The sequence below is a fragment of the Canis lupus genome, chromosome 1 (assembly GCF_003254725.2).
Source record: "Canis lupus dingo isolate Sandy chromosome 1, ASM325472v2, whole genome shotgun sequence".
Classification (NCBI taxonomy): Eukaryota; Metazoa; Chordata; class Mammalia; order Carnivora; family Canidae; genus Canis; species Canis lupus.
Window position 1 is genome coordinate 58,016,549 of NC_064243.1, and position 25,772 is coordinate 58,042,320.

Genomic DNA, 25,772 nt, shown 5'->3' on the forward strand with positions numbered 1-25,772 from the left:
GCCTAGTGAAGACTTGACGTGTATGCGAGCTTTCAGTAGGTTTCCATGTACTAGCACACCACAAGAAATTCACGTTGGAGGAGATTATGAGCTGGTAATAGGAAGTCAAGCCTCTACTTTCCTCCAAGTTGTAGCTTAGGACAACACCTTCCAGAATATTACATTTTAAAAGCGACCAGAGTAAATCAAGAAGATGCTGGCTTGGTACATAGTATGTGGGTTTCCTAGTCCTCATGAACACCTCTGGGTTTTTTTTTTTTTTTTTTTTTGAATTGTAAATATCTTGGCATTGGATGTTTAGATTTTTAAGCAGAGTATGTTAAATATCACTGTCCGTCATCAAACTGGAAGGAAAAAAAAAACCTGGTGCAAGCGTTCATTTTTCTTTCCTTGAGTATAAGTTATTCTTGATTCCGTGCAGATTGTTTCTTGGTATTTAATGAGTCTTAGAGTCCGGAATAAAAAGATCACCGAGGAGACTTGGTTGTCATCATTTCTCAGCAGCCAGTAACTAGCCACGTGGCTCCCGGGCAGAGCTGCGCATCTCCCTGGGTCTCGGTTTCTGCATTTGTAAAATGTGTTTTATAATACCTGTCTTCCTGCTCTTGTCATGAGATAATACTAAAGAAAATACTTGGGCGAGTATAAAGCTCTGCATGAATTCATGCATTCAGTGGATTTTTGTTGCCTGAGGTGGGTCTGTGGGAGCATCGCAAGCAAATGAAGTCCTAAGTACATCAAGAGTAGAACTTTGTGTTTTACTAAGCCTTCAGTGATCTGCGTGACATGAGCTGTACTAGTCCCAATTTTTAGAGGAAGACTTTAGATGGAAAGATTGGGTCAATGACATGTCATCACAGGCGCGTCTGTGAATGGGAACCTACCTAGGGTAGTAGCCTTCCCACTTCAACTAAAACGTTTAGTTGTCTTTCAGAATTCTTGAGAATTTTCAGCATAGTATTTTGTATTGAGTTAATGGTCTTTCCTTATCCTTCAAGGGAGAGAAGAAAAGATTTCTTTTGAGAAGGAGCATCTTTGGTACGGAGACTGAAAAAAAGATTAAATATAGAAATCTCAATGGAATAATTTCATTAGCATGCTGATGAGGTTGGCTTCTGCGCCTTGATTATGTCAACAGGAGGCCATTGGTAGTGGCTGCTGAGTGACTGGGCTCTACAAGCAACAGCGTGGGAGGAAACTGGAATTTTGGAGATCTTGTGCCAGCATTTAGCTGTGGCTCCCCTCTAGTTTGAACCCTCCAAGTATGATGGATCTAGCCAGTAATAGTTATCAGGCTGGGCCACTGGGGCCAAATCATAAGCATTGTCCATTTTCTCAAAACTTATGATCATTTTATCACCCTTCTTTTTCTTCTTCTTTTACTCTTCATTTTTCCTTAATATTTCTGTAGCCTTTACCTGCACTGCCCTATCAACTTACTGTCCTCTGGGTTTCAGTTGCTTTTTTTCATTTGCTTCTGGCATGCAGCAAGTTAGCTGTTAGCAGAAAGTGAGGTTGCAAATCTGGAAGTTTAGAGCCAATATAAAAAAATATCCCTCCAACTTTTGGCATGCAGATTTATGGTTGGCAGCATTCTATTGCTGTGAGCTGGCCAGTAGTCTCTTCAGTGACAGAATGGGACATTGCACCACTGTGAGTTAGCTCTTAGCATCCCATTGGGCCAAAGGGGCAGTGCTGACAGTCTGAGGATGGTGCAGTGAGATGGAGAGCATTAGACAGACTATGAGCAACGTAAGCCCCACGATTTGCTTGCCACTGGTGGCAGTCTGTAACAATAGCTACCTGCCAACTCAGAGGAAGAAATGCAAACACATATGCTATCTATATCTACCCAGCGATAGGTAAAAAGAAAAGTACTGATTAATAATTAATTGTAGGAACTTATTCTCAAGAAGCGTAGAATGAAAATGTAGTGTTACCTTAGTGAAATCTGCCTGACGTTGTCCTGCATCATTTTACTTTCCTCAGTATAGCTCCTTAGCATCCCCCCCCCCAATTTTTATAAGCTTGTAGAATTGGATTGCTGCATTTTGTACATGACAATTGGGTATCTCATTGATAACTCACTTTCTGTAAAGCAATTAGATTAGGATCTAATAGTATCCAAGATTTTGATGAAAAAGGAGGTGCCAGGTAATTTTTAAAAATCAGTTAATGGGATGTGTCACATTCTTCTCCCTGTGGTATTCAAAATTGTTTTGGCAGTAGGACACAGGAAATCCAAGATGATTCCAATGCTGAGATAATTGTTATTTCTTTCATTCTCAAGGGTTTAGAATAATGTATCAGTTCAAGCAAGGAAAACATATGGCAAATTCTTCCTCATTTATTTCTTAGCAGGGAATAATATTTATTACCCTGTCATGGGCAAGCAGTATATGACAAAAAAAGAAAACATCTCAAGGGCAACAGTTGACACTTTCACAAGAACTGCTGAATCCTGGTAGATTTCTTAGAAAGATAGAGGAGTAGACACTAGTCTATAGAGTAGCCAGAGATTTACTCTTCTAAAATGATCACTTAATGAAATGTTTGTGAAAAACAAGTAGTTGCTTGTTTTGTGTTTTGCATGTGTATGGTTTTATTTATCTTTTCCCAGTTGAATATTATTTTCAGATCTTAACAAAAATGACTGTGAATTTCTAGTTTTGACCCACTTTCTTCCCCACAAGACATTCATTGTGTTGTCTCAAGTTACAAAGGGGTTTCTGCCTTTTCGAGTCTTGTAGTAGGGATATCTAATCACTAAAATGGATCCACTAGTGTGACGCTGGGTCATCCATTCGTTTGATTTGGAACCGATTTCCAATTTACGTTTTGATTCATTTTATTAATTTTAAAACGTCTGAAGAATTTTTGAATTGAAAACCAAGAAACATTAAGGAGGATACATAGAGAGTTGGTAGCAAGCCTAAATAAAATCAACATGGGAAGTTACCTGTGTAAGATAGGACAATATGTGCATATCACATATATCATGAGTCATTAAATAAGGTGGACAGAATATGGTAAACTAACAGAATGGCTGCCAAGGAACAGGATGATGCTTGAACTAAGTAATAGGTACAGTTGATGAAGACATAATTTAGATGATCCTTTATCAAGTCAGAAAGCTCTTGTTGAAAAATTGATAGTGAGGCTCTTTCTTAAGCTGCTGCTTCTAACAGATGTCAAAACAAAAGGGAAGACCAACTAGTAATGAGTATAACTGATATACAATATTACAAATGGAACCGGGTGGTGTGATCAAAAACAGACATTTCTAAGATCAGTAGTAAACAAAAGATGTCGAAGGATGCATTTATTTTTAACCAGAGGACAAAATTATGAAAATAAAAGATCATCCCGTATGCTTATTTTTTATACAGAGGGCTTGGAGAAATGAGCATTTATATTAAAGGAATATTTGGTTTATGTGGGATAGAGATGATACATTTCCAAGTAATGTGTAAGAAAATGGACGTCTCTTTGCATAATTTTCCTTTCAAGATCTTCAACGTCTCAGGGTCATCATAATAGAAGTCTATTTTTACCAAACACTGCTGTACATGCAGATGATATAGGAAATTGAGTTGGCTGCTCATATAGTTCTAAGGTTATCTAATGCAAGAGCTGATTTATTATTTAATTGCCATTTCTCATAAAAGTAGAATGCAGAATGTGAGAATACCACCACCAGGTTTTAGCTTAGCTTTCTCATTTGTTTGAGTTCAGGCCAGTGAGCATTCACTGTACATTTTTCAAGCACATTAATTCTTGATTATGTTTCTAAAAAAAGTATTCTTAGGAAGTTAAACTCCAGTAGCCACGTGGAGAAATACCTCACAAATATTTTGCCTATTTCTTGACTGAGGCGCAAACACATACAAGTATACATTCGTTTATTCTTATCTTTAATGGCCAAACCACATGACATGAAATTTACCATCTTAACCTTTTTTTAAAAATTTTTATTTATTTATGATAGTCACAGAGAGAGAGAGAGAGAGAGAGAGAGAGAGAGAGAGGCAGAGACACAGGCAGAGGGAGAAGCAGGCTCCACGCACCGGGAGCCCAATGTGGGATTTGATCCCGGGTCTCCAGGATCGCGCCCCGGGCCAAAGGCAGGCGCCAAACCGCTGCGCCACCCAGGGATCCCCATCTTAACCATTTTTATGTGTACAGTAGTGTTATTTGTATACACATTGTCATGCAGCACACATCTAGAATTTTATCATCTTGAAACTGAAACTGAATCCATTAAACACCCCTTTTTCCCTTCCCACACTGACCCTGGCAACCACCTTTATACTTTTTGTTTCTAAGAGTTTGACTGTTTTGGATGCCTCATATAAATGGAATCATGTAGTATTTGTCTTTTTATGACAGGCTTGATTCACTTAACATAATGTCTTCAAGGTTCATCCACGTTGTACCACCGTGTGAGAAGATTTCTTACCTTTTTTAGTCTGAATAATATTCCACCGTATGTATATACCACATTTACTTTATCCATGTATCCGTTGATGGACATTTAGCTTGCTTCCATCCCATGGCAGTTGTGAATAAAGCTGCAATGAACATGAGTGTGAAAATGTATCTTCAAGATCCTCTTTTCAATTTTTTGGGATATGTACCCAGAAGTGGGATTGCTGGATCCTATGGTGATTCTATTTTTATTTCTTGGATTTTTTCATAGCAGTGGCACCATTTCATAGCAGTGGCACCACTTTACATTCTCACAGTGTATAAGAGTTCCAATTTCTCCACGTACTTGCCAATACTTGTTACTTTGTGTGTGTGTGTGTGTTTTGATATTGGCCATCCTAATGGATGTGAAATAATGTCTCATCGTGGTTCTGATTTGTGTTTCCCTAATGATTAATGATATTGAGCAGCTTTTCTTATGCTTTTTGGCCATTTGTATGTCTTCTTTGGAGAAATGTTGATTTAAGTCCTTTGCTCATTTTTAAATTGGATTATTTGGTTTTTTTGTTTGTTTGTTTGTTTTAGTTGTTGAGTTGTAGGAGTTCTTTATATATTCTGGGTATTAACCCCTTATTAGATATATGATTTACCAATATTTTCTTCCATTCCATTGACTGCTTTTATACCCAGTTGATGTTTCTGTGCTTATTTGTTCTTAATCTCTTACTGAGTGTTGAGCCCTCTTCTGGAGGACACATACATGACAAAATATTATTCTTGGCCTGAGGGACCTCAGAATCTAACTGGGTAACATGACACGTGTTCTGCTACTGAGAGTTAATCATTATAATCTATAACCTGAATTTTTATGAGTAATGTCTAATTATATGTTTCCAGATGCCTAGATACTAAAGTCCTATAAATAAATTGTTCACTCTGCAATCCATGCTGAACTTCTCATTCTATCGTTTTGACCTTATACAGGGACTACTTGAATGCACAATAGTTAGGAAGAAATTTCATAGGAAATGCCAAGGAAAACAATAAAAATAAATATGTTTTAGAAGATATTTTCTTAGAAAAATGTCATGCTCCAGTCAATGGCAATAAATGTAATTTGTTTAAGAATACTCATTAAAATTTTTTAAATATTGTTTTCTACTGGATTTAAATTCTAAACTTTCTCTAATGATAATTTATGTATATGACTCTGTGATGCTTGAAAAAGTACCATTTTGCAAGTTCTGATATTATATACCAAAAATTCTTGCCATTTAAACAAATTAATTAGGGAAACCTACGATGAACTGAATAAACATGGGATTTTACAAAAACCACATCAATCTAATTATGTCAATATTTAGAATTACAGGGCTACAATTCCTAAATCATCCCTGATTTTGAGCTAGTGAAAGTACTGATCTATTGTATAAGACAAATACTTTACTGATTTCTCATTCATTCATTCATTTATTCAATGAATATTTATTGAGTTCTTCCTATAAGTTGGGCACTGCAGGATCAAGGTAGTGAACCAGATAGGTATGGGCTGAAGAGGACTCTTGGGTACCATTGGTAGAGTTTCTAACTGTTATTACCCTTTCAAGATAATTTATCAAGGGAACAATTTAAGTAAAGTAGAAATAACAGTAACATACATCACCTATCAAAAATGATTAGATTTTCAAGCTGATCTAACAGAGGTGTACAAAAACCCCCCCATAATTTAGCTGTTTCACCTCTAGGCAGACTACTCAAGAGGAAGACTGAACCCATAATAAAATTACTTGAAGTGTACACAGAGTCCAGAGGTCGATCTTTCTTGATGAATACAATACAATTTGTTTCATCTAAGACTTTAAAAAAATCAGGAATAGCCATTAATGTTTATCAACCTTAAGAATGTTAGGGGAAAAAGGAGAATAGATTTGAATTTCATTCTGCCATTACAGGATGAGCCTATCAAAGGTCAATACCATATAAATCAGGAAAATAGAATTTCCTAAAAATAAGCAAACAAACAAAAAAAGAAAAGAGAGTTTCCTGACAATATTAACATTCTGACAGATGCATACGCAGGTTTGAGGGACCTTGGATACATGTTCATGTGTTGCAGGTAAGAGAGATTTAAAATATGACAACAGCATGGGGATGAGTTAGTGGAAGGACTGCATGCTTTCTTATATAATTTGATACAATCTATTGAGAGTATTTGAGTTAAAATCAGCATGTAGACAATGGATCAAATTCTTAAATTTTACATTATAAAGTATATATTTTTATATTATAAAATTTATATCACATTATTCTTATAATAATAAAAGTAGTTATATTATCATCCTGTTAGAGAGAGAGAGAAAAACCAATATTTGTGGTCATATAGTTTAGTGCTTTTATAGGACTACAGAGGACAGAGAGCCCACACTAGACTGGTAACAGGGTGGGAAGGTTCAGGGATGGCATTTACCTTTGGCATTGAGAGATAATGTCTTCTGGGGCTGCTATAACAAGATACCATAGATTAGGTGGCTTAAACAATAGTCTTTTATGCCTCACAGTTCTGGAGGCTGGGAAGTCTGAGATCAGAGTGTCAGCCGATTTAGTGTCTGGGGGTGGCCTTCTTGACCTGCAGACAGCCATCTTCTCATATCTTTGATTTGTAGAGCAAGAGAGCAATCCCTCTCCTGTGTCTTTTTATAAGGGCACTAATTCCATCATGGGGGCTCCACCTTTGTGACTTCATCTAAATCCAATTACCTTCTGAAGGTCCCACCTCCAAATACCATCACATTGGGAATTTGGGCTTCAATTCATGAACTTTGAGGGGACATAAACTTTCAATACACATAACAGATGGATAGGAAAGAACCATGTGGAAGAAGAGGGGTAGTAGAAGGGATGAAACCAAATATCGGGTGAGATAGTAAGTGTCCAGTTTGACAATATTATGTGGGGGTAAAGAAGGTCTAGAGTGAAGTAAGGTTGGAATGGTAGGATGGAGTCAGACAATGGGCACCCTTAGGTGCTCCGATAAGGAGTTAGACTTCACTCTGTGGATTATTACCATTGCAGGTTATTGAGTAGAGAAAGGACATGATCAGAGATGTGCCTAAACATGATATTCTGAACCCAGTCTGTAGGACTGATGAAGAGGGGAGGGGTTGGGTGTGGGGGACAAGTTATGAGCTACCATAGCCATTTAGGGGCGAGGAGAAAAGAGTCTAAATGGGATGGAGGCAGGGAGAAGGAAGTTCTGTGGTTTGGACAGAATCTGGTCCAAGAACAGGAAAAGGAAGATTAGATTATTTTGGAGAAAGTACCCAACAGTGTCTGCAACATTGTGGTTATTTAGTATTTGTTTTATGAAAGGTTATTTAAAAGTTGCCTCAAGGAAGGGATCTGCTCATCAGGGCAGAAGAGACACAAGGTGTTGCGTGAACTAGACACACAGCCAGGAGGACAGCAGCCAGCTACTCAGACTGTGGTCCCAGGACCTGCGCTGATTCAGAAACTGTGTAACCAGAATGCAGACATGAACATGAAATCGAGAGTGAGCATTTAGAAATATTCATAGATATGTGATGGAACTTTTATGTCTTTCCTTGTAATATTAAAAATGGGGTCATGTATTCTGATAAGTTTTTGTTTTTTGTCATTTTATTTTTCCAGCAGTTGGTTTTTAAAATTGCATTTTTCAAAAGTATTACCTGCAAGGAATTGAAAGAAGCAACTGGTACCTTATGGTAGAAAGTTTGAGAGGCACTGGTCCCAGCCCAATATCCAAGAGGGGACAACAGTGAGTCTGGATTCAACAGTGAGTCTGGAAGTATATCTGATCATGGAGAAGGGGTTCCTCATAGTGGTGGCATGAGGCTGGTGCTGGTCGTGGCCTTGGAAATCTGGTGATGTGGAGACACTGATGAGAGCTACATTAAGTATCAAGGGCTTAACCCAAACAGCCTGGGTTGAGGCTCCCACCTTAAATGCTGGGCAGGATAACTTTTTAAAGTGAGGGGTGGTACAGCACAGCATCCCGGAATGGGGTATGAGTGGAGATGCTACTTTTCAGGGATCACAAAGTGAAAAAGAGCATATTCTAGGTCTAAGTAACAGAAGGGAGGGTAACTAGCCTGAGTGGCAGAGCCACTGGTAGGGCTTCCCTTCAAGCTCTGAGGAGCACAGACTAGGAGCTGTGCCACCATTCAACAAATAATTATCGAGCCAGGTAAGAGGCATCATGTGGATAATGGGGATACTGCAGGGAGCAAGGCATAAGAGATCTTCACTCTTCTGGTGACAACATTGGAGTTGGGGCAGGCAATGAACAAATACTAAGAAAGATATCCAGTTGTGCTAGATACCACACAGAGGATTAAAGTGGAGGGAGGTGACAGAGAGCCGGTGGGTGGTGCTTTAACTTGAGGGATCAGAAGAGGCCTCTCTCTCTCTCTCTGGTGACATTGAAGCTAAGATCGGAATGGCCAGGAGGAACTGGCCACACGAAGGTCACTCCAGGCAGAGATGCTAAGATGAGACAAGCAGGAATAGTGTGCTGAAAGAGAGGAAGACAGGAGTGCAGGATGGCAGTGAGCAGAGGAGGGGAAGAGCTCCTGGGGAACGGACTCATAAGATCTTTTAGGGCCTCAGGGGTCAGGAGATGAGCTTGGGCTGTATTCTAAGTGGGATGGGGGAGCAACTGGAAGGTATTCAGTGAAAGAGTAGTCTGGTTAATGTTTTAAAGACCAGCTAGAATGGATTGTGGGAGAGGTGAGTGGTTCCTGGAGGAAAGGGATGTTGGAGGCTGGACCAGAGGGTAGCAATGGTGGTAGAGAGAAACAATTGTGTCTTGGAGTGACCTGCGTTGGGAGATGGAGTCCATGGGACTAGATGAGTGACTTGATGAGGCTGCACAGGGAAAAACAAAGAAAAATTATAGCTTGGGGAGCTTGAGAAACCAGGTGAGTGAAGGTGCTACTGCCATGGTCTAAGATGGGAAAGACAGGGGGAGTAACAAATATGGGAGAAAGTCAGGAATTGACTTCCAGCAAGTTCAGTTAGAAACGTTTAGCGGAAATGTGCAGTGACAGCTGGAGTCTGGGATTCTGGGGAGAACGCAGGGGCTGGGGATTTGCATTTGGGAGTCACGAGGGTGGTCCCGGATGAGATCATCTGGAGACAAAGTGTAGAGAGAGGACAAGAGGCAGCCCACGGTCAAACTGGGCAGTGCATCAGCCTCTGAGTCAGAGGAGGAGGACCCAGCAAAGGAACTGGAGGAGGAGTGGTCTGAAGTAGGTGAGAAAACAGGAGGGTGTAGTGTTCGGAAGCCTAAGGGAAGGAAGGAGGGAGGGAGGAAATAAGTGGTGCCCTGTGCTGAGGTAATTAAGGGAAGGACAGAGAAATGGGCAGCGAGTGGCTCAGCAATGTGGAAACCTTGGGGGCCCTGAAAGGCAGAGGTTCAGAGTGGAGGTGCACAGGGAAGCCTGGATGGAATGGCTGGTGAGGGAAAGTGAGGTGAGGGCTACAGAACATAATTTTTGGGAAGTTTTGCCCTAATGAGGGGCAAAGGGAGAGTCTCTTAATAGAGGAGATAACACAAAAGGTCTGTGCGCTGACGGGAAAGATATGCTGTTAAGGGAAAATTGCATATGAGGGAAGGAGGGAACACCTTGAGAAGGTAAGATGGCGGGATCCAAGGGGGAGAGGTTGGCCTTGGAGAGGACCAGGACACTGTCCATGATACGAGAGCGGAGCTGCACCTGTGGGCATGAAGGAAGGAGATTTGGTAGGTTTGGTGATGGGAATAGAAGTCAGTTCCTGGCTGGCTGCTTCGCTTTCTCTGAGAGCTCTGAGGCAAGGATGTCCATTGGGAACGGAGGAGCTGGGTGGGGGGAGGCCTGCAGGGCATTTGTGCAGAGGGAAACGGGCAGCAGTCATTCTGAAGAGTCAGAAGGGGAATATACGAAAGGAGGATAGTAGGATTGAGGGGCAGCGCTGTGTGCCTGATGTTTGTAGAAGGGATGAGGTGGGGGGTGTGATGGGCAGAAAGAAGTCTGCCTTGGGTAGGGTGGACTCAGCGACGGATCTGGGCCCGAGTGACGCGGCCGGCAACAACCATCTGTGAGTTCAGCTTTGAAGAAGTCAGGATATTGGTACGGGACATATTTGGGGGAGCTCAGTAGGATTTGGGTCCTGATTACATTGGGTAATAAGGTGGGAGAGACAGAAGAGGGGATTAAAAGTCACTCAGAGATTTTTGTGTCTGGGCCACTGGCGTGATGGTGTCCCCTTCAGAATGTGACTGATACATGCTCCGTCTGAGGCAACTGACGTAAGTTTGGGGCCTCAACTTCCTCACTTGGAAACTAGTTAAAATAATCCTAGGCCTTCGTTTCCCATTGCATTTTGTGGGGGGGGATTTTTAAATGAAGTAACATCCGGGCTGCGGGCTGGGAATGCTGGCCAGGCGCCACGCCGTGGTCTATCCCGGTCACAAAATCCAAAGGCGAGCAGGCTCTCCAGGGCTCGGCCGGCGTCAGGCCGGTGATAGATGCTGCCCGCCGCCTCCCGCGTGTGAGGACCGGAGTGCAGGCCGCGCGGGCCCTGCTGGATTTCCTCCTGAGCCTTGTCAGTCAGAATCTGAAGGGGAAGCCACCCGTCTGTGAACAAAGCGCAAGTCTGTTTACTTCAATGGGTACTCTTTGTTGAAAGCTAGATATAATTAAAAATATATATATTTTTTGTTCTGTTTTAAGAAAGCCTCTTCTTGTAAGACCGACTTGGCAGGCGGCGTCTGTCCCGCTGTCTGGCCGCGCCTCTCAGAGTGAGACTGCTCCGGAGGTACCTGTGGTTTGTGAAGGGGCTTGACAGGCTCCGGGAAGGGGTTAGTGCCTCTTGAACTGGGGAGGTTTCTAAATGAGCGTGGGCCTAAAAGGCTCCATAGAGGCCGTCAGTGGGACAGACAGAGCGGCTCTGAGGGAAGGGACAGAGCAGCTTTAATGTGCTAATGAGGGGAAGCCCAGATGCCAGCGGGATCAGAGGAGCTCTTTGTGACACTGGGTTCCCGGGGATGGCTGGAGTCTCTGTCCCTATCTGTATCCCGCTGTAGGCAGGAGAAACACTGCGCTCTCAGAGAGGGCCCTTTCCTCAACAGATAGCCTCACAGGCGGCTCTGAAGGCCGCTGGGTGGTGAGGGGCTTCGGAAGATCCCAGGGTCAGGTGACTGCTTGCAAACAGGGAGGCTGTGAGGTGGGGGCAGGTGTGTGTGGGAGGACAGAGGAAGGGGGGTGGGGGGTGGGGGGGAGGCGGATCTGTTCTGGGCCGTGTGTGTCCTCACAGAGAGCTAGGAGGGATCCTTGCAGCTCCACAAAATTAACTGTTGCCCCTCCAGGGCTGCCAGGCTTGGCCGGTGGGATTCAAGCCGGTCTGATAGGAGGGGATCCGTCTTTGAAAATAGCGCAAGGCGGTTTTGAGCTAGTTATGGAGCAAACCAACCAAACACAAGCTACCACCAGCACCCAGTGAGCGCTGGAGTGACATTCGTGGTCTGGTGACTTCATTCAGTGGTTGCTCTGGAATTGCTGGTGGAGAGGGTTGGGAGGCAGGGTCAGGGGACTCGTCTTGAAGCTGACTTTGCAGAGCAAGAACACAATAATTATTAAGATTGAGTGTTTATCGGTAGAGACCCCAGCTATTGATGGAGGGATTGGGTAACCAAAGCTCCCCCAGTCACCTCTTAAGGCTGCTTCTAGATCTCAGCATAATGTCTAGGGTGGTTAATGTCTGGCAAAATGAGTTCCCAGATAAGACAAACAAATGAAATGAAGATGGGATCAATCCATGGTATCCTGACCCTATCTTGGTCTCCTACTTTTCCTTTCTGAATCTTTCTGGGGTATATAAATATCGAACATAATATACTATGTATCTTGCTCTGCAGGTAATGTATATTAGATATTATTTGCAATCAGTCATTGTCTATCCATCTGTCTGTCTCTTTCTGTCTTGCTCTGCTGTTTTTTTTTTATGATAACACACATACAAACCAATTGGTAGATGATCGTTTTCTATTAGAATAGTTTAAAAACAGTCCTCAGATATCCTTACCATGTCCCCCCCCCCTTTTTTTTTGGCTGAGAGTTGGTTGAAGAAGATTTTGGAGCCATACTGAATTGATATCATCTAAGAAAATAAAAATATTCAGTGTGGAATTACCTATGAGCTAGCTGTATATGAAAAGGGTGAATGTGCCTATAGAACAGCCACCCCATAAGAATTCTTCCCCACGCATCCCACATTTCCCCTAGCCATGGATAGTTTTATTACCACACTCCGTGCTCCGGGTGATAATGAGTTGGGTGACTTTAAAAATTTACCTTTATCTCCCTACTGTGATTCTAATAGTTTGTGTGATTTGTGTCTTTCAGGTGAAATTCTTCTCCTCCTCCTCCTGCCCTCTTCCTCCTCCTTGTCCTTCCTTTTGAAAACAATCCTTTTTACCTTGATGCTTCCCATTATTTCCTGGGCCTGATGGGATACATGCATTTTGGATTGACTTCCCTACTGAAAGCTGGGTGCTCTTGATCCTAAAGGAGTATATAGGCAGTGAGGTGCTTGCTTGCGCTGCTTTTAGAAGATTGATCATTTGTAACTCTAATGCTGATAAATGGACTCATTTATGTCCAATGCAAAGAGACCATAATTATTACCTCCCTAGCCTCAAAGTTAATTGCAACCTGAGAGTATGCCTTTGACTATGACAGAAGAAAAGCACCATTTAAAGCATTTATAGCAATGGGTATCAGATCACTCATTTTGGATATCAATTTGTCAAAAGTGGTGATTATATAAAGTATGCAAAAGGGAATGGATGCAGCACGGGCTGCTGTGCCAGGACTGCAGTTTGTTGGGCTATGGGTTGGTGAATTGAGATACAAGACAAAACTCTTCTTCTTTTTTAAAGATTTCGTTTATTATTTAAGAGAGAAAGAGATGGTGAGAGAGAGCACAAGCAGAGGGGAGAGGGAGCCTAACCGACTGAGCCACCTAGGCACCCCACAAAAACCTTTTCTTACCAGATTGTTATCTCCTGTTTCCCTTTGTCACAACCAGACAACAGTTCATTGGGTTTAACAGTTCATTGGGTTTAATGGAGGAGAACCTGAGGGTTCTCCTCCATTTTGGTTGCAACTGGGGAAGCAGATAAAGGGCCAGAGTCTACAGGGCACTCTTGCTAAAAAAGGAATTTCTTCAGGCTGATGCATTCTACCACAAACTCTTCCAAAAGGTGGTTGGGGAAGAAAGACATATACAAAGAACAAAAGATTTTTACAGTGAAATACATAAGGAAATAGAATGCTGGTGGTGGAGTGGAGGGTGAAGGGAAGGCTTGCAGAGAATTAGCCTTGCATTTCTAATACTGCTGTGCTATCTTAACCATTAAAGTAATTGGCTTCATGAGGCATAGAACGTTGATTCTGGCCTCTCTTAAGGAAATGCTAGCAAGTGAACAAGGGAAAAAAGGCACAGAAGACATGTGATGTATTAATGAATCAAAGACACCCTCATTCCATGTCAAATTCCTCATTTTGGTGAATCACTAACTTTCTCTGTGAAACTGTTTTGATCTTAGGAAATGAATAAAGCAAAGCAATGAATGATAGTGCCTGGCACAGAATAGGTACTCAATGGATTTTAGTTTTAGTTTTTTTTTTTTTAATTGACCTGTGGGATGGTAGGGGATATAGAAAAGGATAGAAAGATAATTTGAGTGATGCCAGAGTTAGGAAAGTACCGAGGTGCGCTGCTTCTCATAATTTAAAATTCAACACATGTCTATCAGTGCTTTTCTCCTAAAATTTTTAATTCTGTCTGCCAAGAAATATCCTGTGTGGTAATCAGTTGTAAAATTAAAACGTAAGTCACTTAAAGGTTGTTTTAAGCAACAGAGGTTAAGAAGAGGGCTAGTCAAAACAAAACAAAACAAAACAAAACAAAACAAAACAAAACAAAAAACAAAAAAAGGGCTAGTCTACTTCCTTTAGCATCTTAGTGTTCTGATCTTGAGGACCTTAGTTTCTTATCTGCTCACAAGTTCTGTTGAGGACTAAAAGAAATATATACATATATATATATATATATTATATATATATATTTATATAGACTCAGGGTAATTTGACAAGTTATCTGCACTAGAATAGAATGGGAATTAGCATAATATTTTTCCTAAAAGTGTCAGCTTAGTTGGCTTTTAAATTTCTGCTGTAGACACATAGATGTGACCCATTGAGGAGCAGGACAATGCCAGAGGGTTACTAACTGTAACAGCCTTTCCCCACCCCCTCTAGCCTTTGTTGCATCACTTTTTTGCATCACGTATATATAATACTAATATATAATATATATTATTATAATTATTATATATAATAAATATATATAAATATATTATTATATAACTATATAATTATATATTATATATAATATGTTATATATAATATATACTAGTATTATATATAAGACGTATATATATGAAGCACTTAGAACAGCATTTGACATATAGAAAGTCCTACTCAAAGTTATTATTATTATCATCATCATCATCATACTGGCAGGTATAAAGCCTGGGGGAAAAAAATAGCAAAGAACAAGACCGATTGCCAAGGAAACTGCATGAGAGTAGAGCCCATGCCTGGCTGGTTTACTGCTTTCTGCCCAGTGCTCTGCAGAGCCCTTGAACATAATGGATGTTGGTAATACTTGTTTGATGAATTAATGGTGTACTTATAGTGGTCTGGGAAGGAACAGTAAGAAGGATATATGGTAGTTGGAAGTCCTAGCTCAAAGTAGGCTAGGAGAAAGGAGAACAACATTTTTTATTCCCATCCCCAAATATTTTCCTAAATAATTTCTACCAGTCAGAAATTAATTTGAAATAGATTTCTTCTTCAGATACATCACCCTGGGATAATTAAACAGGATTAGATTTATATCCTTTGGATGTCTGCTGTGGGGAAAGCATAGTCCTAAGTGTGGTTAGGAGATGCAAACATGTAAGATTAGGTCTCTAATCTCAAGTATACTTTAATCTAGTTAATCAGTTATTATTTCAGTCAATCAATTAAGCTGCTTTCCTCTTAAGAGCTGAAGTCAGTCAGAAGGAAGGATAGGATCATTACTTGAAGGTATCTTTGGAACGTGGGACATTGGGCATGCAAGAAGGTCTGGTTGGATTTTTATAGTGTGGGAAGTTGTGCAACTAGAGGGCTATAAGCATTTTTGGTTGGAGGAGAAGAACCCACAAGCATGGGAGAGCACCAGCGATCAACTTTGCTGTTTTTGGAGTTTGTCCAGGGCTCTCCACCAGTATGGTCAAGCATCACCTCCCAGGTTTTCAAAGGCATACTGGTGAATAAATGTTGGAGAATGTATCTGTGCACCAGCTCTAAGAATGTTGACATGTCATTTGAAATCCGTGGTCACTAAATCCCTGTACAGCTCTTATGGTGTATGATGATACTTGACAGTAAAACCCAAAGACCTTCTGACAAATCAAACGAAATTTATTTTTAAAGCATATATGTAGTCTTTCTTCTTTGTGTGCTGGTACCTCCAAATAAAATGACAGGCCAGCCATTTTAAGAGTGGTTCATGTGTGCTTGTGTCCTGGGGGCAAAGAGCCCATATAGACAGTTAAGTTGAATTAGAGAATGATTTGTTACCTCAGCATATTTAGATAAACCCTGCCTGCAAAGGTGGACTCAGGATAATTTGACAAGTTATCTGCACTTGAATAGAATGGAAATTAGCATAATATTTTTCCTAAAAGTGTCAGCTTAGTTGGCTTTTAAATTTCTGCTGTAGAACACACAGATGTGACCCATCGAGGAGCAGGACAGTGCCAGAGGGTTACTAACTGTAACAGCCTTTTTTCCCTCCTCTCTCCAGCCTTTGTTGCATCACTAAGGCGGGACGTTTTATTCACCGTGGAGTGATGAGACTTCTGCTTTATGACATTATCAAAGATCTGCGTACATAAAAAAGAGTAATGAAGTCATTTGGCTTGCATTCTTGCTGTCATTTGTATTGCCTCTGCGCAGGGTTGAGTGAAGCAGTTTCTGTCGCTGCTGTAAGCAATAAGCCTCGAAATGTTAAATGCTGACTCAACATAAGCATGTCTGCAGAAGAAGATGATTAACTTGGAGAGAAGCTAGTGTCAGCAAGAAGAAATACAACCACACATTCAAAAGGGATATGGAGTATTTACATGTGACATCTTCGGGAGCCGTTGCAAATAGAAAGAGAAAAATACAGTGGTGTTAGATGCAAAGAAGTGTACTCCTTTGCTTCTATCCTTGGCAACAGAGACTTTTTCCTCCAAAGTGTCTTGTTGGTTCCATCACTAGTGCATCCATTTTGCCCCAGATGGTTCTTATAAGCCAATTAGTTTTTGGTATTCATCTAGATTCTGGGGCTGGAAGATTGTTGTTTGTCTTGGGGCAGGCACAGGCCCAATCAGATTGAAGGGAAGCACTTACATTTGATGGTGGGGGAAGAGATTTTTCTTTCTCTGTTGGATGTGATCAGGAAATATCCGTCTTGCTACTGGCTCTTACGGTCAGCCACCTTATGACCGTGAAGGAAACCAGCCTTAGGATGTCACCAACACTGAGGACAGCAGAGTGGAGACAGGGAAGGTGCCTGTATCCTTGAAAACAGTGTGGAGCAACTAACTGAAGTGCCACCTGCTTAGAGATTATTGCTCTATCGCTGGACTTCCATTATGTGGCATAATAAATATCTTAATGGTTTAGGCCAGCCTAAGTTGAAATTTGTTTTACTTGCAGTTGAGAACTTTTTTGACTGATACACACCTCTCTCACTCTGCCCTGAAACCAACGACTTTCTATCAATACTAGCCAAGGCCTTTTCATCTCTTTCAGTATGGACGCCTGTGCCAAAGAAGAGCAGAGGCCATCTGCTCCAGTGTGTAGTACGGAGGGTTAATCTTCTAGGATACAGTTGTACAGAGTAGAAGGAAGGGGCTCCTGTGACTGGTGGAGGTCATGGACATCCATACCAGTCTGTGGCACCTTTGGTAGTCCTGAGCTGGCTCAGATTAGACAAATACATTGAGGAGATTGGAGTGTTGGATGATAGACTCCCCATCACATCAGCCATTTATTCATTTGTTTGATAAGCATTTATTTTGAGCCTGCTTTGTGCCAGGCTGGTGCGAGGCACCACGTGTAGGAAAGATCTCACAGGGTATAGTGGAGAAGCATGGAGTGCCTGATATGAGGGATTAGGGAAGGCATCTGAGCATGTGACAGTTAAACTGGTAACTGGAGGATGAGGAAGACTTAGCCAGAAGAGAGAGGAATATGTGTGTGTGTGTGTGTGTGTGTGTGTCAGGGTTTTATAGGGAATGGTGTTTTAGAGTAAACGACACCTCAGAAGAGTGTGCGGGTGAAAGCATGGTGCATTCTGGGGGATGGAAGCAGTTCAGATGGCTGAGGCTCCACATGTTGGGGAGAACGATGGTGGAGTAGGTAGGGGCCAGATCATGGGGGGCTTGGGAAGTTTGTTCAGTTGGGTGTGTTTTACCTTAAGAGCACTGAGCACTATTGAGGCTCCAAGCAGAAGAATGACATGACCAATTTGCATTTTCATAGGCTCTGGCTGCCAGCAGTATACACTGGATTTGAACACAGCAAGATTATTGCACCCTGGGAGGTGACAGTTCCAGAGGAGAAATGACGAGTTATGATGCACTCCTCATCTCTCCCTCTTTCTCTCTCTCTCTTTAAAGATTTTTATCTGTTTGAGAGAGAGAGAGAGAGAGAGAGAGAGAGCACACAAGCAGTGGAGAGGGGCAAAGGGGGAGGAAAAAGCAGATTCCTCGCTGAGCAGGGAGTCCAGATGCAGGACTTGATCCCAGGACCCTGAGATCATGACCTTCACCTGAAGGCAGACGCTTAATCGTCTGAGCCACCTGGGTGCCCTCTAACTGCTCTTTTCTGAAGCCATGGGTCTTGATTGTAATTGCTACTTAGGTGAATTGGGCTTATGGGGTGTTTGATTTTATTTGGCATAATAATGGCATGACCTCGGGCAAGTCACCTATATTCTCTGAATTTTGGTTTCATCATCTGTGAAATTACAACAAAAACACCTACCTCATAGGGTCATTGGGAAGAGTTAAGATAATGTATTTATAGCTCTTGGCACCATGCCTGGAACATGTTAGCCATTATAATTATCAATACTTGAGCTAATAAATATGTAAGGAAGGGGCACAAGAATGAAGGCAGAAAAGTTTTCTGAGTTCCTTTGTAGTCTGGGAGTTGAGAGTCACACGAACATCTTATTTTCTTTGGGAGCAGGACTGGTATTTATTGTATGGGCAGTTTCCAATAGTACTTGCTCCTAGAAGGTAAAGAAATAGAAATCAAGACAAAAAATGATAATGGAAGGCATGCTGAGTTTTGGGTAAGAAAAAGAGGAGAGAAGGGATGTTGAACTCACAGGGCAGGGAGAGGAGGCCCAGACCCAAGAGATGCTGGGAGCAAGGGCTTCCAAAAACCTGTGGCTTCTCTGTAGTGACAGCATTCTTCCCAGACACACCTTGAAGCTCCAGATGAAGGGAAGGAACAGGTGTATTTGTTTTATGGCAGGGGCTTTTGTTTGTTTTTTTAAATCCTGTAGAACAGCTGTCATGTAGTAGATAATCATATTCAACAAATATTTGTTGAATAAATGACTACCGAGAGATGCACGGGCTTCCTCCGAGCTTTGAGTTCTGGGGGCAGAATTTTTGCCTGAGGCATAGGCACATGCTGGGTTGGGTTCCCTTCTTTTGCCACCTACAAAGCAGCCTTGTATTTCTCTTGCAATTAATAGAGAAGCTAATGAGAGAGATTAATCAATGGCTGATGAACTGATTCGTGGAGAGAGATTTCTCAAGCCAGAGTTTGAAAGAGAAGAATGGATTCTTCCCTTGGGCTACGGAGGCGGCTGTGTTTAGTCAGCAGGTGTGGCAGCTTTTAAGAGGCCTTTGGCAGGGTTTCCTTCTGCTTCCATTGCATCCCAGATATGTAACTTTCATTCTTTTCATCCAGGAACATGCTGCTTTATGGGTGTTTGCTGAGTAGAAAAGGGGATTGTGGGAAAGAATAATCAAGAGAAAAATAGATGAAGTGCCTTGCACGGCCTCATCGTAAGTGGGCAGTAAAGAAGAGAGAAGATGGAAATGCCATCCACGGAGTGTGGGTGGAGGAAGGAGATGGCAGGTGGATGCTGCTCCCTGCTGAACGTGGAGGAGATTTCTCTGCATCACTGGAGATGATGCGTTGCTTTCAGCTTCCTTAGTCTGAATCCATTTCTGTACCCAGAGCCTTGGATTATAATTCAAGATGTCCATACTTATGAGTCAGGAAAGAGCCAATCAGTTTTCTTTGTGCATTGCTTAAAAACAAACAAATCCCCTCCAAATGAATTGGGAAAAACACCATGACTTAAAGCTTTACACAGTTCTGAGATGAGAACCGGGCCTCTGGAGCAGTTATTTCCCATGTAAATTTCTAATCACACCTTAGATCCATGCCAGAGACTGAGGAAGTGGGAGCCACCAATAGCAGTTTGCTCTTTGTTCACACGTCCCACTGTGAGATACCATACTTAGGTCTTGGATGAAGACAGCCTAGAAATTTCTTGCTTCTTGGAGAACAGTAGTGGAAGTCAATCAAATATACCAGTGGCTTACTTCAGTGAGCTGTACATTGCCTGCCATTCTGGATCACTTCTGACCACTACCACCAAGGGGTTGGGGAGCACCTAGACAAGTCATGATTATATAAATCAGGAGAGATGTGTGTGTGTGTTTGTGTGTGTATAAATATATATGTCTATATATGAAATAAAAGTATTTTAATACACTATATATTAAATGTATTTTTATGTATCATACATATAAATATCTTATATGTATATATGTTATGTATATGCATATATATGTATATTTATATATGTATAAATATATGTGTATGTGTGTATATATATATATATAGAGAGAGAGAGAGAGAGAGAGAGAGGAAGAGAGAGAAGGAATGAGAAAGAGAGAGAGGGAGAGAGAATTTATTTTAATGAGTCAGCTCACGCAGTCATGGGATCAGGCAAGTCCAAAATCTCTAGGGCAGTACAACAGGCTGGAAATTCAGACAGATTTCTGTTACAGTCTTGAGGCAAAATTATTTTTCCAAGAAACCTCAGTGTTTACTCTGAAAGCCGTCAGTTGATTGGATGAGACCCACCCTCATTATCCAGGGTAATCAGCTTTACTTAAAGTCAACTGATTGTAAATGCCAATCACCTCTATAAATACGCTGGTAGCAACCTTCAGACTAGTGCCTGACCCGATAACTGGGCGTGATAACCTCGCTGAGCTGACACATCAAATTGACTGTCACAGTGATGGTGATGATGATGGCGATAGAGATGTTGGCAGCACTGAGGTGCCCCGGCATCCCTACGTTATCAGTCACTGTGCCAAGTGCCTCACATAGATGATCATGTTCAATCCTCTGAAACCTTCATCTCCATTTTAAAGATGAAGCTATTGAGTCGGAAAGGTGGCTCCCTTGCTCAAAGTCACACAGACCTGGAGTGACATTGCTAGAGCTTGGTCTTGAAGCCTACGCTCTTCTGTGGCATCTGTACAGCGGAGAGAAGTAGATGCCACTCTGTTTCCTCCCAGGGACAGAAACCTAACTCAAGCTGGGCTGTAGCTTATTGTCCCATGTTTTTAAAAAATTTTTTATTTATTTTTAGTTTTGTTTAAATTCAATTTATTGTCCCATGTTTTGGGGAAGTCTAAGGTGACTAGCTTTAGGCACAGCTGGATCCAGGGGGTAAAAGGATGTCATCAGGACTCTGCCTTTTGCTCCACCACATGGGCCTACTTATTTCCTTTAAGTTTTACTCTGTAGACAGGCTTTCTCCATGAGGAAGGCAGCATTTACATCCTCCAACTCAGCGAGCACAGTGGAAAGGGACTTTGCTTTTCTGCGGCCTTAGAGCAATTCCAGAAAATGACTTGGGCCTGGCATGGGTGATATGCTTATTCCTGGTCTAATTCCTAGATCCAAAACCTTCACCTCTGTGTTTGGTACTGCCTGGTTTAACCCTGGGTAGGAAGGCATCATGATGAAAAGTTACACTAGAACAAGCAGGATGAGGGAGGGCACCGCCACCCTCAGGCCTCCTGCCACTGACAGCTCCCTGCAAAGGAGACTACCCAGTGGAAACCTCCTGGGATGGACTGTGTGTGACAGTTTCATGTTCCCCAGGGGTGGAAGTTCATTGAAGCCATTTTTGTGTTTTAAGTGTCTTGGCCTGTTTGAAGGGAAAGTCAGCCCTAAACTATATAGAATTTAAATATAGAAATCTACATTTTTTTCTCTGATTGGAAGCATAGGACCTAAGCAAACTTCTTTTCTAAGCTTTAATGCTAAATTAGCCTCCCAGTAGGTACCCAAACATCAAAGGCTCTCTTTGGGAAGGTAATGGTGCAACCTAATGCTCGTATCCCTTCATCCTTTCTAATTGCAGATCACAGACCCCCTTGAAATATGGTTGTTTGTATTCTAATCTGATCTTTCTTCAATTGTGAGCAATTAGGGGGCAGGGCCCAATCTTTTTTCTTTTAGTAACTCTGGGGTTCGTGGCACAGATTTCTGTCGCAGTGGGCGCTCAGAAAGTGCTTCTGAGAAAGTGAATGGATCTAAATCATTATGGAGTAAAATAATCCCTTGTGCGCTGCACTCAGAGTTCTTCAGGGTACATTTTTAAAGGGGCATAGCACAGAACAGGAGCTAGGGGCACTGATCTGGGTCAGAATGCTTGGGTTTGAATAATTTACCCTGGCTTTTTGTAAACCTCCATACTCCACCTATCAAAAATAGATTATGTTAGGGGCACCTGGGTGGCTCAGTGGTTGAGCATCTGCCTTTGGCTCAGGACGTGATCCCAGGGTCCTGGGATTGAGTCCTGCATTGGGCTCCCCACAGGGAGCCTGCTTCTCCTTCTGCTTTTGTCTCTGCCTCTCTCTCTGTGTCTCTCATGAATAAATTTTAAAAAATGAGAGAGATTATGATAGTATTGGCCATACAGAGATCTTATGAGATCTAATGTAAGCACTTGCACCATGGTTAGTATTTAGTAAGCATTAGCCAACAGAACTATCATTGTTATTTGGTTGTTTTTGATGCCAGAAGGTCACCGGGCCCTGTTTGAACGCAGCAAGCATTTGATTTGTTAACGCTTGTAATTGCACCTCTATCAAGGGTCCGAATTTAAGTCTATTCTAGTCTGCATTGCAAAAAAAAGAAGTATCTTCCAAGACACAGCTTCCCTTTCTCTTTTATTAAAAAATACTACTAGTGTATGACCCGATCAAGCTGTAACAAAACACACACACACAAACAAGACACAAACAGGTGTACAGGTGGTTGTTCTTGGAGGCTCTGGGCCTCAGGACTTTAGTATGGAAAAGCTGTGGCTGATTCACTTGGTCAGGCCCCGAGATACTCTTCTTCCAGGTGCCATATCTGTTTACACGGTGAACGTGGCCCATTTGTAAGTGAGTGGTCGACTAGTGGCTTTAACTCCATCATGTTTACTTTTGTATGATTCAGTCATAGCCTGGAGCATCATTTGATAATATTTTCATCCCAAACGTGTCCAAGTCACCCTGAAGGTGTTTTCACCTTGCCTGGAGATTCAGTGAATGGTGGGAGTGAGGGAAGGTAGGGTGGAGTGTGCCCAGGTCTTCTTGGAATCCTCTCTGGATTTCCACAGTGGGGAGACTGAGACCTACCTGCAGAGATCTTCCCCCTTGCTACATACAGTCCAGACAAAGAAACTACAGGGGCACTTATCTCCTTCATTGTTGCCATTGGTTTCTGAGAAACTGTGGATAAAGAGATGCCCCTAGATGGAGGTGGAAAAAATACTTGTGTTGCTTTTACTATTGTTGCCTAAAACAGTTTCAGTTTTTTTTCAACTGTTGCTATCGCTGTCTCTTAGGAAAGGAAACCAAGGCATAAAAAGTTTAAGAAGAACAGAGCAAGTAGCCAAGCTGAGATTTGAATTTTGAAGTTGGCTTTGGAGTCTGTTATCTTAACCACCACACTACCTACAAATTTGTCAGAAAAGAACACCTTGAAAAGCCTCTCGTGGTCTCTACCCAGATAAATTCACAATCCAAGATGAAAAATGCTAAATGAACCAAATCTCAGGCAGATTGAGGATTGTCTTTTCGAAAGACCAAGACAATTCAAACCCTCCATTTCTAAAAATTCACTTTGTTGTATAACTTACTGCTGTGTGAGCTGTGTCTTTTTAAGGATTATATGAAATGTTGCGGACATGAACATCATTGGGACTTTCAGAAATTGGAGTAGATATTCAGTCCACATTTTCCACAGGAGGCAGTTGGAAAATGAGAACGTGGGGAGGCTCTTCTGAATGTATGTGATTCGGATTCCTGGGCCGGGCAAGCCAGCAGTGTGCCCGTGGTCCTTCCTCTGCACTTACTGTCCTTCCTGCTGGGCTTCTCAGAAGGTGCTGCGCAGAAAGCCAGTGGTAGCAAAACCAATTTCTTATGTTGATTTCGCCTAAGGACAAGCGTAGAACCTGTTTGATTTCTGCCTTTTGTGCTTCATAACTAAGAATTGCACAGACTTCTCCTGATCCTTGTGAAATGAATATGATGCATTATTAAGATATGTCGCAGATGGGGATACGGCACTCATAATGATAGTCAATCCTTCTCTTCCACTTTCCCACTCCTCCTAATGCCCTTGCACCTGATACACTGTTAGTACTTATAAACCTTGTATATTTATATCTGAAGTTATTTCTCCATGCATAAATGGAGTCAGTATTTAGACTCCTATTCCTCGTTTTTCTCCCTTCCAACAAAAGCAAGCGCTATGAAACACTCCAAGTTTTATTGTTTAGAGTAGCAAATTATCTTTAAAACATCATACTTCAAGGCCTCCCATCTTCTTTTAAGCATGTATTTTTTTTTTTTAAAGAAGGTATATCACACTCACAATATTTCTGAGGAAGCATAGATGTCTTGTGATATAGTGGTTGCCATGGTAATTAATCACCTCCCAAAAAGAATAGTAGAGAATATAAATCTATGTAAATTACCCAGAACACTAGTTAGAACAGCCCCCTGGGCACCTCAGTTTATGAGGAATTTCAGAAAAAAAAAGAAAAAAAGAAAGAAAGGATGTTTTCCTCTTTTTTCTTTCATGGAAAGAGGGCTAGAGAAAGCTGCTTTTGTACTCTGATGCCCGACCCTCTCCCTTCCCATTGGTGAGTGCCAGAAGGTTACAAAGCAAGGAGGCAGTCACTCTAGCTGACAGAGAGGGCTCTTGTGATAACAAATTGCAAAATACACTTGGGCATGGCAGGGTCCGTGACTTTATGAATATTCTGCATTCAGATTCTACATCATCTGTGCACTTTCTGGGACCCTGTGAGAACTCAGAGCTCAGTGCTCACTCCTTTGGCTCGTGTTCTGCTGCTTGTCTTGACCTAGGTCTTTCCAATCGAAATGGAATTTGCCATGGACTTCTATTCAATATGAATAACAGAAGTGGAAATTATTTTAGAAGTTGAGTGTTGAACAGAGGTCTTCTGAGACAGAAACTGCCTGCAGCCTCCAGGAACGCTGCTAGATCTGGGAGACTGGGAGACTATGCAGCTTGGAAAACCACGTGTTTTTTCAACTGGTTTTAAAACAGGCTAATAGATTAGGTACCTCTGCAATAGGTAGCAGAGCTTTTTGACTAATCTCAAATGAGAATAGTGGTTTTTATGACCTAATGTAAATGTACACAACATGGGGAAACTAGGCTCCACAGAGTGCAGGAATTTAATTTTTTAACATGTTTCTTATCTGGTGAATGGCTTTACTCTGTGTTTCTTTTCTCAGCTTGACCTATTTTGTGCCATCTAATCCTTCATTGAGCTATACCAGCTCTCTAATTCAGTTCAACACAGGATCATAACTGATTCGGTGTTAGCTACACTGAAGTTAAGAGAGATGAGGTGAGTTGAACACAAAATTGGCAGTCAGGAATTCCAAATGGTGTTCCTAATTGCTGCTCTGACTTTGGAAAAATCACTTATTTAAGATTATTATTTTTAGCCAAATGGGATAATACAGTTTCCCTCTTTAAAGCTCTTTTGCTTTTTGTTTTTTTTTCTCTTTCCAGCCTCCTCCTTGAACTGTTAAGTCCTGGGACTTCAAAGTGCTCTCTTCCAGAGGAGGGCAA

The 25,772-nt window shown here is 41.7% G+C and overlaps 1 protein-coding gene across 1 annotated transcript in view; it reads left to right on the forward strand.

The window, feature by feature from the left end:
* SLC35F1 (solute carrier family 35 member F1) overlaps positions 1 to 25,772 on the forward strand; it is a 390,439-nt gene that overhangs the window by 1,136 nt on the left and 363,531 nt on the right. The window lies entirely within an intron of this gene.